Here is a 12505-nt window from a genome sequence, read left to right as displayed (position 1 = left end):
GAATTATCGAAATCGAATATGCCCCTTTTTATTAAGTCTGGTAATCTAAGAATTAGGGAACAGACACCCTAATTGACGCGAATCCTAAAGATAGATCTATTGGGCCTAACAAACCCCATCCAAAGTACCGGATGCTTTAATACTTCGAAATTTATATCATATCCGAAGGGTGTCCCGGAATGATGGGGATATTCTTATATATGCATCTTGTTATTGTCGGTTACCAGGTGTTCACCATATGAATGATTTTTATCTCTATGTATGGGATGTGTATTGAAATATGAAATCTTGTGGTCTATTGTTACGATTTGATATATATAGGTTAAACCTATAACTCACCAACATTTTTGTTGACGTTTAAAGCATGTTTATTCTCAGGTGAATACTAAGAGCTTCCGCTGTTGCATACTAAAATAAGGATAAGATTTGGAGTCCATGTTTGTATGATATTGTGTAAAAACTGCATTCAAGAAACTGATTTCGATGTAACATATTTGTATTGTAAACCATTATGTAATGGTCGTGTGTAAACAGGATATTTTAGATTATCATTATTTGATAATCTACGTAAAGCTTTTTAACCCTTTATTTATGAAATAAAGGTTATGGTTTGTTTTAAAAATGAATGCAGTCTTTGAAAAACGTCACATATAGAGGTCAAAACCTCGCAACGAAATCAATTAATATGGAACGTTTTTAATCAATAAGAACGGGACATTTCAGTGTGGACTACCGAGATAGCAGAAAGTAACGGGTGGTTGTGGTTGTGGTTCAAATCCAAAAATAAACACAGCAACAATGGTTCAAATGGGTTCGTTGTTGTGGTGATCGGTGGTGATGGAAATCGAGGGTTTGTGACATACGGTGGTGGTGTTTGTCCTCGGTTGAAGTGGTGAAGGGTGGACCGTACTAGTGGTTGTGATTTGGGTGGCCATGAATCGTAGAGGTGGGTGTGTTTTAAACGGTTTCGATGGCACAAGAGAGGTTTGGTTTTTGGGTTTGTTAGTGTCTGTATGTGTTGTACATATATATAAAGAAGATGAATTAATTTCTAGTAAGATGATGGTGATTAGCGTTGGTTTCATGATCATAAACGAACCAGAGAATACAAAGGATAAAATGGTGAGATTGCACGAGGTTTTGATAGTAGTTCTTAAATGAGAAGAGAAAATAAATGGTGTTATGGTGTTTTAAGTCATGTAGTGTATGTGTATATATATATAGATAGATATATAAGATAATAGTTTGTGGTTTGTGCAGTAAGTTGATCGAGCATAACAACAGTATAAAGATGATGGCAATCATGAACAGAAATAAAGTAAAAGTTGAAATCAACTTCCAATAGAATTTTGTAGTTTATCACTTGTCTTATAGTTTTGAGATTCGATTCAAATACTTTTACAAACAGAAGAATAATAATTTGATAATGATGTGCACATATTTCATAATTTAATTGATTTATAGTTATTACATTTTAATAATTTTATAATAATTATTATAACTATATATATTTATATTTATATTCCAATATATATGTATCTATTCGTGAATCGTCGGGAACAGTCAAAGACTAAATGAATATATGAATCAGTTCAAAATTTTTGAGACTCAACCTAACAGATTTCTCTTATCGTATCAAGAATATTAAATCGTATCGAGAGTTTCGTTTAAAATTAGTCGAAATTTTCCGAGTCGTGACAGTACCTACCCGTTAAATAAATTTCGTCCTCGAAATTTGATAGAGATCATTATAGATTGTAATGAGGATGGTTTCATGATGAATATGAGGTCATAATGGAGTTTTATCAGTATCGAGAGATATAGATAAAACGATTCAATCATGTGAAGCGCACGAGTGAAGCTATCACAAAAGAGTGAAATGAGTAAATATGGAATTGTTTTAACCGATGACGTGATTAGGATTGATTTCCGGATTTTAAGGGATTTAGGGAAAATCTTACGTAATAAGATTTGGTTCTTCGGTGATCAGGATCTTCTTTGATTTAATGTGGCAATCTGTTTCGATTTCTCTGTCGGATGTTTTTCTATAAATTCACCCCTTCGTTTTCTTGTTTTCCTCAACTCACATCTTTTACTCTTTCTCCTTAATTCCTATTTTAAGACATTTGTCAATATGCTTCATCCCATTCTTATCCTTGATATATTCTTAATTTTCACATCTGTCATTCTTCTTTTTCATCTACCACCAGAAGAATCCATTTACTTCTACTATACTCTTGTGTTTATAGTGTTTCTAATTCTCCCGTGTCTTTATATTGCTATCTGTATCAATATACACGATTTGTAAATTCTGGGTGATTGTTGGGTTTTATATCTTCCTTTATACTTCGATGCTCCTGCTTCTGTCTTCTATAATCATTGTCATCCACAGTTAATATCTCCTCTTATTTGCTGTGACTTTTATCCCAATTTCTATTGCGGGGCTCTATCCCTTCGTTTCTTTTTCCCGTCCTCGAGTCAAACGAGCAATGGTCCGGAATTCGTTGGTATGAAATTTGGAATGAACATTGCTAATGTTTTTAGAAAGAAATGATAAGGGAATGGTTTCGAATTGTCAAATTACCAGAATATTCTGGAAAAATAGAACTATCAAGATGATATGTTCCTAATATGTTTGGAGATTGGATAGAATGTAAGAGCCGTGTAACATGGCACATGATGATGGTACTGTGAATCATCACATTCCATTAGAAACTCAACATGACTTACTGTAATATAATGAAGTTGATCAAGTTTCGTTATATTATACTAATTCATGCATCAGTTCCCAACACTGCTTCAGAACATTCCTATTTTAAGCTTGAAGGTTTTAGAACTTAGAAACTAACACAGTTTCTTTTATGTTGTAACGCAGATGTTACGGAGTGATAATTGATCCCGGATAAGAGTAGTTGTGAAAATATCTCCAGAAGTATGGAGAATATGTATAACGGAAGATATGAAGATATCTTATAATATCTAAGATAAGATGATGATGAAGAATATCATCTGGAAAGGTTTAAAATAAGGAGTAGGGTTCTTACTAATGGTTTCAGCAGGCACTGAATCGTTTGGATTCTTTGAAGTCAAACTTATTCTTTGTGATTTGTCCACAGCCTCCTTCATACTTTGCTCAATTCGTTTTCCAGTTCCCAACCTTCTCTTTTTCTGAGCTTTACCAACATACTGTACTTTATCGTCAAACTTTTGACTGTTAAAGTCGTTTATAGTTTTTGCTGTTTCATCAGCATTTCAAGAGTTATCTGTAGTTCAAGATGTTTGTCAGAGCTTCACATTTGGAGTATGAAATTCTTAGGGATAGACGTTGTAGGTATAACTGAAGATGTTCTGCGAGAATTTCAAAATACTAATTGCGGATTTTGCCGAAGAGATAACGAGCTGTTGGTATATCTGCTGATGATGTCGTGGGATAAAAAGTTCTCCGGTAACGATGGCGAAAGGACAAGGTATTTATATCGAGGTTATAATAAGAGTAATCTTACTGGGAAGTCGAAGTGGAGCTGTGACAAAATCAGCTTCTTGAAAAGGAATTGTAAGGTTGTTTTTGCTAATGAATGATAAGGAATTCGACGCGGATACGTTTTAACTATAACTTCGGTTTCGAAAGTTTTTCAGGTGCATAACTGTATGCATAAATCTTTCTTCCGTCGATGAGGTGCGGCTGGTTCAACTTCTCGATCGAGGTGTTTTTAAGAATTATGATAGGTTTGAACGCGGTTTGTAATCATCAAGATACGAATGAGGTTTAAGATGAAATCAAGTGGCAAACTTGAAGAATTGTTTAGTTTCATATGTTATAATCAATATTTTAATTCATTTTAATCGTCCAAAGTTACCAGTCCAATAGTCCGATTGTCCAATGGTCCAATAAATTCATATATAATTTAATATATATTATTCAAATTAAATAATACGTATCGTGACCCGTGCACCGGTCTCAGTATTGATCACAACTCAAACCATATATATATTTTGGAATCCACCTCAACCCTGTATAGCCAACTATGGAGTGTCTATGGTCGTTCCGAAATATATATATAGATGGGTCGATATGATAAGTCGAAACCTTGCATACGTGTCCCGTTATTTAAAGTGCGTAAATTAAATAAATATATATCATGACCCATTGCACAACGTGTTGTCTTAGAATTAATCCGACGTATTGTTGTACATGTGTCCCGACTGTATGTAAAGTGCGGAAATTAAATAACAATAAATAAAATTGCGAGAATGTAAATTGCGATAAATTAAATGTTAATCAGTTAGCTGGGAACAGTTAGCTAGGAACAGTTAGCGTGTAATCTTAATAATATTTCAGTTATTTAATCCGTTTGTTTCTAACAAATTTTATTATATCTAATGTTTTCTTCATTATGCCACTTGTTGGATTCTGATGGGTCGAAATCCAAATACGAAATTCGAATGGAAATGGTTATTTTGTGGTGAACGAGTACATATATTGATGGTTGTAAGTAGGATAGTAAATGATCGTTGAATCGGGTTCGAAGAGTGTACAGCGTAACTTATTAATGTGAAATCTAAATATTCCTCAGGTGCTACCTACCCGTTAAAATATTTTCATCATTAATAGTTTGTACGAAAGAATTTTTAATTGCAATCTTTATGAAAATATACTTGCATATATATTTCCTTTGGATGTAATCATGGATTTAATGAGTCAATGGGATATTAAACTCATTTGATTTATCGTTATTACTGGATTACATGATCTTTAAAACATTAGAGATTACATAATCGTCATGTCGAACAAAGGTAAATGAGGTAAAATGATACGTAAAATGAAGATAATCGTTGTAGAACGATATGTAGAACGAAGATCATACTCTAAGTATAGATGGTGATATTGAGGCGTGTGATATTGATATCCGAGATACAGATTACGATGTTGAGGTTTAGGACGTTGATGATGGTGGTGCTGATTATGTTGCGGGTGCTGCTGCTGGTGTCTGCAACCTTTGCACCATATTCTCCAAAATTGTCAAGCGAGCGCGTAGTTTATTAACTTCTGCTAGTACACCAGGATGATTGGCGGTCGGTGCAAGTGAATGAACAAGATTCGAAATATTGGATAGTATATAGTCGTGACTAGATACACTAGAGATGAGAAAGAAAGTGGTTTCTCGAACAGGTTCGCCGGTAAGTGCTTCAGGTTCATCGCTAAGAGGGCAATTCGGTGGATGGAAGGGAGCTTCGATGTGAAATGATTTTCAGATATCGGATGATGTTCTAACTATATAGAATATCTATATATAATACAAAAGATTTCGTAAAGTACAGAGGAACCTACGGCATATGTCAGGCAAGTCTACAGATGCGCTAAGATATGAATTATCAGATACGCTAAGATATGAATTTTGTCTATACACTATCAATGCAATAAATGCAGTAAGACGTGTCTAAACTTATGAATGATAAGCAGGAAATTCCTTAAGTATGATAAGCAGATGATTTCCGACTAGAAATGATAAGCAAAACTTTTTGACATGTAGATACGGTCAAAGTCCAGACTCATTAATGTATCCTAACAACTACTAGTCAGACACACTAATGCAAGGCCTGGTTCGCTAAGACCACCGCTCTGATACCAACTGAAACGACCAGTCCTTATCCTCCTGGATGAAGTCATTAACATTTGGTTCCATTGCGATGATCGACTCCAAGTAACGTTCTTAATATGAGCAAATGCACAGCGGAAGACTTAATTCGTACCTGAGAATAAACATGCTTTAAAACATCAACATAAAGTTGGTGAGATATATAGGTTTGATGCTAGCAGTATAATAACAATGGAACACAAGATTTCATATGTATACATTTTAATAAAAATATTCTAAGTTGTTGAGCACTTGGTAACCATACTTAACATTTAATCAACGTCGCATATTCCCTTTATTATGAAATCTCCCTACACTGTACCAAGTGTAGTAACGAAACGAAGTACTGTGCAACCGTTAAATACTGGTCGTCCAGTCCGGTTGGGGTTGTCAGGCCCGATAGATCTATCAACAGGATTCGCGTTTACAATACCCATGTAAATTGTAGTTACCAAGCTACAGGGAAATATGCCAGTGGTACAACTCAACGTAGAATATATTTTTTTAGTCACTTATGTCCATAACGTAAATCATAAAATGCATGTATTCTCATCCCAAAATATTTAGAGTTTAAAAGGGACTATATACTCACCATACTGTATTTTGTAGTAAAAATACATATAACATCATTGAACAAGTATAGGGTTGGCCTCGATTCATGAACCTATATCATTTATATATATTAACACATATAATCGTAGTCGAACGAATTTATATATATTATTAGTGATATACTTGTTATCTTAATAGCTTATATGTTTTGCTAATAATTTAATTAATGTATTTATTTTATATACTTTTAAATAATCAATTAATATTTATTATAAGAATATGAATATAGTTTTTGTTAAATATAATAATATAAATGTTAAAATAATAATAACAATGATAATGAAAATAATAATAAAAATAATGATAATTCTAGTTATAATAATAATGATAGTTTTTATGATAATAAAATGATAATTTTAGTAAAAATAATAAATTTTAATAATAATAATAATAATGAAAATTTTAAAATAATAATAATTATAAGTTAACAATAATAATAAATAAGTAATTACCTTAACGAAGTAATTCTTAAAATAATGCCCAAGTCTGGGTTTAAACCCGCGACGTCCCGCTAACCCGATAACATCCTTAATCATCGATCTGCTTATTGTTTTGCTATTATTATTATTACCTTAAATATATTTAACTCGTCTAACCGTCTTTTTAATAAAACCATTTAACATCTTCATCATTATAATCCTAATAACTATAATCATACATCATCATCATTTAATTACCATCATCATTCATCTTTTGTCAATATTATCTATCATCTATCATCCTTAAACCCGGGATTATTATAATCAACATTCCATGATCATAATCATTTATGATCATCATTATGTTCGTGATCATGTTTATCATCCATCCACCACCATCATACTTACACGACCTCAAGTATAACACATAAAAATCACAATTATAATAATATCAACTCTTCTTTATTATCATAACCAATCATCATTCTCAACAACCCCATATTCATCGTCTATATTTATATCGTTTTGTATATCTTCGTAAACATCTTGATTGTTTTTAACATAAAAGTCGACCAACACATAAATAGATGTCTGGCCCAGCAGCTTTTTATTTCAACCCAACATCAATCCATTAAAATGACCCATCTATTTGATTATTCTACATCCAAAAGACCGGCTTCCCTACAATTCTCGGCCCATAATGAATTTCTACTTCCTAATTCTTTATCCAGCAAGTGGATACATAAAGTAATATATATGCGATGGTGTCATGGTGATGATTGAATTAGTCCACCGATACACAGAGTAAATAAGATATTAATTGTTCCATCACCTTATCTTGTTATCATTTTCACATCTTTCTTAATCCATCAATTATTCATTAAGTCTTTATTTTAAAGAAACAAAAACATTTACAGCAATAGCTACTGTACTCGAAAGAAAGAAAAATATGGAAGAAGGCAGCGGTTTTGTTCAAGGTTTGACGATGGTGAAGTGGTGATTAAATGGAAGTGATGGGTGTTTGAAGGTAATTTTCCCAGTGGCGATTAGTTTGAAGGTGGTGGTATCGGTTTGCAAGTGATGGATTAAGATGGTTCATCATGGTGAGGTGGCGAGGGTTTACAAGTAGAGAGGAAGAGAGATATAGGAGAGAGAAGTGGGGTTTCATGGAGGTTTTACGACTGCTAAAAAAACAGGAAGCAAACAGTAGCAGTAGCAGAAACGATGGGTTAGTCATGGGGGTGATTGATGGCGGTTGTGGTTGAGGAGAATGGTGGTTCACGATGGTTGTGGATATTTTGAGGTGATGAGATGGGTTTCATGTCTTCAACAAGGAAAGAAAAAGAAAAGTAGAGAGGGAGAGAGATGATTGTTTACGATGGTGGTGGGTGTGGACTACCGAGATAGCAGAAAGTAACGGGTGGTTGTGGTTGTGGTTCAAATCCAAAAATAAACACAACAACAATGGTTCAAATGGGTTCGTTGTTGTGGTGATCGGTGGTGATGGAAATCGAGGGTTTGTGACATACGGTGGTGGTGTTTGTCCTCGGTTGAAGTGGTGAAGGGTAGACCGTACTAGTGGTTGTGATTTGGGTGGCCATGAATCGTAGAGGTGGGTGTGTTTTAAACGGTTTCGATGGCACAAGAGAGGTTTGGTTTTTGGGTTTGGTAGTGTCTGTATGTGTTGTACATATATATAAAGAAGATGAATTAATTTCTAGTGAGATGATGGAGATTAGCGTTGGTTTCATGATCATAAACGAACCAGAGAATACAAAGGATAAAATGGTGAGATTGCACGAGGTTTTGATAGTAGTTCTTAAATGAGAAGAGAAAATAAATGGTGTTATGGTGTTTTAAGTCATGTAGTGTATGTGTATATATATATATAGATAGATATATAAGATAATAGTTTGTGGTTTGTGCAGTAAGTTGATCGAGCATAACAACAGTATAAAGATGATGGCAATCATGAACAGAAATAAAGTAAAAGTTGAAATCAACTTCCAATAAAATTTTGTAGTTTATCACTTGTCTTATAGTTTTGAGATTCGATTCAAATACTTTTACAAACAGAAGAATAATAATTTGATAATGATGTGCACATATTTCATAATTTAATTGATTTATAGTTATTACATTTTAATAATTTTATAATAATTATTATAACTATATATATTTATATTTATATTCCAATATATATGTATCTATTCGTGAATCGTCGGGAACAGTCAAAGAATAAATGAATATATGAATCAGTTCAAAATTTTTGAGACTCATCCTAACAGATTTCTCTTATCGTATCAAGAATATTAAATCGTATCGAGAGTTTCGTTTAAAATTAGTCGAAATTTTCCGGGTCGTGACAATTTTGTTCTAAACTCGTATGTAGAATGTTTGTTTTCCTGTACTTGTGTTCACTTAGTAAAAGAAATGTTTATGTTTTCTCATCCCAAATGTAAGTTCAAAAAGAGTAAAAGTGGGACTATGATCTCACCTTGAGTGCACGAGTAGTAAAGTACTTCAACAAGTAAACGTGTGCAAAGAACAATGCTAGTCTTGACCTAAACAATAGGTTGTATCAATAACGGTAAACACGATAGGTCAAAGATGTTCAATTAGTCCTATGGCTCGTTACGACTCGAATACTACAACATGTGAGTCAAATTGTCATGTTTCATGCAAGATACAAGTATAAAAGCATGTTAGAACGATTGCACAAACATTTGGTTAAGTTTGATTAAAAGTCAACTTAGGTCGGGTCAAAGTCAACAAAAAAGTCAACACGTTCGGGTCGGGTCCCGAACTATTTTTCTGAGGTTTTTAATCATATATGAGCATGTTAGAACAAGTTACATGTGAATCGGAGGTCCATAGCATAGCAAACATTTTCCGTAAAATGACCAACGAAGACAGTAGCCTGTCAGTGCATCTGGACGGCGTCCAGATTTGAAGGCTGGGACGGCGTCCAGACTTTCTGGACGGCATCCAGCTTTGAATACTGGGACGGTGTCCAAGTATCTGGACGGCGTCCAGGTTGGATTTCAAGTCTGATGCAGAACTCCTAAGTGCACGAACCAAAAACCAATTAAACACAATTTATGATCCGCAAACAATCAAGTCAAGTATTTTATACCGTTGGGAAGGTAATTTGATGAGGAAGACAACTAAACACATTTCATCAATCAATCTACCTATTATAACAACCAAAACCGCATCTAATGCTCAACATTAATCGCATACAAGTTCATAAATGCAATTCAATGATTCGGGCAACCAATTTACATGAATGATATGCCGTTTCGAAGGTAATCAAGCATACAATCTAACTAAACACTTACCAACCATAATCCATGGCATTCAATGCATCAAAAGTCCATTTAAAGTTCATCAAACCCTAACCCAAATTCACCAAAATCATAAATCAAGTTCATGAACTTTTCTAAAGCAACCTACACATCAAATTGAAGCTAGTGATCCTAGGAACACAATTAGAACATGGACTTTTAACATCTAACAACATATGATCATCCAAAATTCAAGAACAACACACCAAAATTCAAGTTCATGCTAGTTACACTAAAACAACGAGATCGAGCATACCAATTACATACACGACATCACAATGAGCCATAGACACTAACTAACACCATTTTAAGTCAAAAACACGAATTTAGAGAAATCTAGAGTTTTAGAAATGTTACCCAAACGAGATGAAGTTGGTACCAAAATGAAGAGGATGAAGAGAGAATCACGAATATGTAATTTATTTTGTTGTAAGCCTCCTAGATCGAATTTAGATGATGATTGAATGAATTTGGTAAATGTGTGTGTGTTCTTGCTAGAGAGAAAGAGAGAGAGAGAGAGGGATGGTTGAATGGTGGTGATTGGGGTGGACTAGTTGACCTAGTCAACTACTTTTCCCCGTGTCAATTTTAGTCCCTCAAGTTTGAATCGGGTGCGTGAATTACCTAATCGAGATAATTTAAAACGCGTATTAACGAAAGATGTTATAAATATATAACGGACTTTAAAATAGTTAAACAGAAAAGTAAATGGAAAAAGGCGGGATGTTACAATGGTCATAGCGCGGCAAAGTGTGAGGTCTACGGACCAGGGGTTAACAGAACGAAAGGAACAAATGGTGTCGGAACGAGTAATGGCGGAGCAAGTAGTGTCGGAGCAAGTTACCAATGTAGTTTGTTATAAATGTGGAAAACCGGGCCACATTATTAGAAATTTCCCGAACTAGGAGAACACGAATGGACAAGGCCGCGGAAGAGTTTTCAATATTAATGCGGCAGAGGCACAGGAAGACCCGGAGCTTGTTACGGGTACGTTTCTTATTGACAATAAATCTGCTTACGTTTTATTTGATTCGGGTGCGGATAGAAGCTATATGAGTAGAGATTTTTGTGCTAAATTAAGTTGTCCATTGACGTCGTTGGATAGTAAATTTTTACTCGAATTAGCAAAAGGTAAATTAATTTCAGCAGATAATATATGCCGGAATCGAGAAATTAAACTGGGTAGCGAAATATTTAAGATTTATTTGATACCAGTAGAGTTAGGGAGTTTTGATGTAATAGTTGGCATGGACTGGCTGAAGAAGGTGAAAGCAGAGATCGTATGTTATAAAAATGCAATTCGCATTGTACGAGAAGAAAGAGAACCCTTAATGGTGTACGGAGAAAAGGGCAACACGAAGGTACATCTTATTAGTAATTTGAAGGCACAAAAACTAATAAGAAAAGGTTGCTATGCTATTCTAGCACACGTCGAGAAAGTACAAACTGAAGAAAAGAGCATCAATGATGTTCCCGTCGCAAAAGAATTTCCCGATGTATTTTCGAAAGAATTACCGGGACTACCTCCACATCGATCTGTTGAATTTCAAATAGATCTTGTACCAGGAGCTGCACCAATAGCTCGTGCTCCTTATAGACTCGCACCCAGCGAGATGAAAGAACTGCAAAGCCAACTGCAAGAACTATTAGAACGTGGTTTCATTCGACCAAGCACATCACCGTGGGGAGCTCCTATTTTGTTTGTCAAGAAGAAAGATGGTACATTCAGGTTGTGTATCGACTACCGAGAGTTGAACAAACTTACCATCAAGAACCGCTACCCACTACCGAGAATCGACGACTTATTTGATCAACTACAAGGCTCGTCTGTTTATTCAAAGATTGACTTACGTTTCGGGTATCATCAAATGCGGTTGAAAGAAGATGATATTCCAAAGACTGCTTTCAGAATACGTTACGGTCATTACGAGTTTATGGCCATGCCGTTTGGTTTAACTAATGCACCAGCTGTGTTCATGGACCTTATGAACCGAGTGTGTGGACCATACCTTGACAAGTTTGTCATTGTTTTCATTGATGACATACTTATTTACTCAAAGAATGACCAAGAACACGGTGAACATTTGAGAAAGGTGTTAGAAGTATTGAGGAAGGAAGAATTGTACGCTAAGTTTTCAAAGTGTGCATTTTGGTTGGAAGAAGTTCAATTCCTCAGTCACATAGTGAACAAAGAAGGTATTAAGGTGGATCTGGCAAAGAAAGAAACTGTTGAAAAGTGGGAAACCCCGAAAACTCCGAAACACATACGCCAGTTTTTAGGACTAGCTGGTTACTACAAAAGGTTCATCCAAGACTTTTCCAGAATAGCAAAACCCTTGACTGCATTAACGCATAAAGGGAAGAAATTTGAATGGAAGGATGAACAAGAGAAAGCGTTTCAGTTATTGAAGAAAAAGGTAACTACGGCACCTATATTGTCATTGCCTGAAGGGAATGACGATTTTGTGATTTATTGTGACGCATCAAAGCA

The sequence above is a fragment of the Rutidosis leptorrhynchoides genome, chromosome 9 (assembly GCF_046630445.1).
Source record: "Rutidosis leptorrhynchoides isolate AG116_Rl617_1_P2 chromosome 9, CSIRO_AGI_Rlap_v1, whole genome shotgun sequence".
Lineage (NCBI taxonomy): Eukaryota > Viridiplantae > Streptophyta > Magnoliopsida > Asterales > Asteraceae > Rutidosis > Rutidosis leptorrhynchoides.
Note: the sequence above shows the minus strand (reverse complement) of the source record.